Genomic DNA, 2676 nt, shown 5'->3' on the forward strand with positions numbered 1-2676 from the left:
TAGGCTTCCACATACGAGCGGGGATCTCATTGCAAGCTGGGGCCCCATGTACGAGCTGGGCTCCCTCATGCGAGTTGGGCTTGTGGGCTCAACTAATAATTAGGATTAATGGGTGGCATTTCCATCATATGTGGGCTAGGCTCTGGTGACTATATGCGGGCTGAGCTCATGTGCTTATATGCGAGTTAGGCCCATGAGCCCACAGATTATAAAAAATGAAGTAAACATCTTATTTATTAATTTAAAGAAAAGGCGGTGACTGATAAGTGACATTTTATACCACTTAGAGCGTCTCATAACGGCTTGAATTGGTGTCTTGAACTCGATTATTTTGTGTATTTGACGCGTTTTCTAGTGTTTTTGCATTGCAGGGTATAACTTTCTTAGATAGGTGGTTTTCATTAAATAAAGCTTAAGGAAGTGCTTAGAATCAGTCCAGGGTAGATGAGCGAAGAAATCAGTAAAAACAGAAGTAAATCAAGGAATTTTCTATAAGGGTTGCAGGCGCCCGCCTGGAGAGAGCAGGCGACCGCCTGATAGCAGGCGCCCTCCTAGAGAGAGCAGGCGGCCGCCTGTGTGCGGAATTTCAGATTCTGGATTATATTAATTCTATTCCAATTGGGCTTCTGTTAGTGCTGGTTCTCTTGGGTTATTATATAATCCTTATGGGAAGACGTTTTCTTCAGAGAATAGAGGAGATAATCAAGAGCGAATGCAAGAAGATTGAGAAGACCATTTTAGCACGCAACAATGAAGAAGAGGAAGCATACGTTTATCTTGTGATTCTTTTAATTCGTTGTAACTGTGGATGCTAGTTTTCTTAATGCTTTGAACCTTAATAATCTTGTGATGTACTTTATTATTTATTAAGTATTTTTATTAGTTTATATCGTTGTGTTATTATCATGCTTTCATATGAACCCATGATGACGATGAGTTCTATTATGGGCTAATTGTGATCATGGGATCCTAGCGGATTTACTATGTATTTCTTTAATTAATTGTTTAATACCTTGGTATGTGGTGATTGTATGATATCTAGCATAGGTTGTGCTTATTCGTCTTATGTGCGTCGCGAACATGTAAGATAGCCTGTTAATCTCTTGTGAAGCGACAGTGAATCTTGAGATTTAGAACTTGCCATGCTAGCATAGGTTCATGTATTGTATGCATGATTAGTGGGTAACTCTAACCGTTTTACTTGCCTTGTGTAATCATCATGAATAACTTGCGCTTAAATCGTTATGTTGTCAAATTTTGTAGACATATAGGGTTTCAACATAATTGATGCCTATTCAACTTCTATCTTATTTGTGGATGCTTGGTAGAATGGTATTCGTACAACGAAAGTTGGCGTTTATCAGTTTCGTGTTGTTCGATTAATATCATCACCATTACATGCTAAGGGTAATAACAACAACTATCGAATAAAGTAGTAATGAAGTCAGGATCTCATGTATGTTTAATATTGTTAATTCAAGTGTTTAATTCTTGTAGTAATTATTAGTTAACCAACCTTAATTGTTATTGTCTTGACATTGAAGAATAATCATACATTGGTGAGTAAGTGTTAATTAGATATAATTAATTAGAGTCTCTGTGGGAACGAACTAGAAATCATTATATATTACATGCGAACGCGTATACTTGCGTGATTTATTTAGCACATGATTTATGCCTAACAAGTTTTTGGTGCCGCTGCCGGGGACTCGGTGTTAATTTGTTTAGTTTATGTACTTTCCATCAGTGGTCATTAGGATTCATTCATTAAGACTTATTACTTACTGCTTCCGGTTGTGTTTCAGGTACTCTAGCTAGCATTTATGCAAACACGTTCTCGCACTCGCAAGAGAAATCTGGATAAAGCTGATGAGACAGATACAGCTCTTGACTTTCCGGAGAAGATAGTTTTTGAAGATTCGGATAAAGAGAGTGAAAAGAAAGAACCTGAAATAATGGGTGATCTTGTAGTTCAAGCTGATCCAGCTCTTATGGACTTTTCTCGGCCTAAAATTGATGACATTCAATCAAGCATCATTCATCCGGCTATTCAGGACAATACTTTTGAAATCAAGTCGGGCACTATTCAGATGGTGCAGAATTCCATTTCTTTCGGAGGTGCTGCGACTAAAGATCCCAACATGCATATCAGGAATTTTGTCGAGATCTGTAGCACTTTCAAGTATAATGGTGTTACTGATGAGGCTATCAAGCTGAGGCTTTTCCCATTCTCTCTGAGGGACAAAGCTAAGGACTGGTTACATTCTTTACCAGCTGGGTCCATCACTACTTGGGAAGATCTTGCGCAAAAGTTTCTGGTGAAGTTCTATCCAATGGCCAAAACTGCAGCTATGAGGAGTTCTCTTACTCAGTTTGCACAGCAACAAGGAGAATCTATGTGCGAAGCTTGGGAGCGCTACAAAGAGATATTGAGAAAGAGTCCACATCATGGTATGCCTGACTGGATGGTGATCACTGGTTTCTATAATGGTTTGGGGGCCTAATCTCGGTCCATGCTCGATACAGCTTCTGGAGGCGCCTTGTGGGCCAAAAGCTATACTGAGGCCTATAATCTCATTGAAACTATGGTTGTAAATGAGTATCAAAACCCAACTCAAAAGATGATGCCTAGGAAGGTAGCTGGTATTCTGGAAGTTGATGCAGCTACAGCTATTA

At 39.2% G+C, this 2676-nt stretch overlaps 1 pseudogene; it reads right to left on the reverse strand.

Annotated features, from left to right (window-relative positions):
- Positions 1–2340: 2340 nt before the first annotated feature.
- Positions 2341–2455, reverse strand: LOC141680321 (small nucleolar RNA R71; annotated as a pseudogene).
- Positions 2456–2676: the final 221 nt, after the last annotated feature.

The sequence above is a fragment of the Apium graveolens genome, chromosome 1, assembly GCF_009905375.1.
Source record: "Apium graveolens cultivar Ventura chromosome 1, ASM990537v1, whole genome shotgun sequence".
Lineage (NCBI taxonomy): Eukaryota > Viridiplantae > Streptophyta > Magnoliopsida > Apiales > Apiaceae > Apium > Apium graveolens.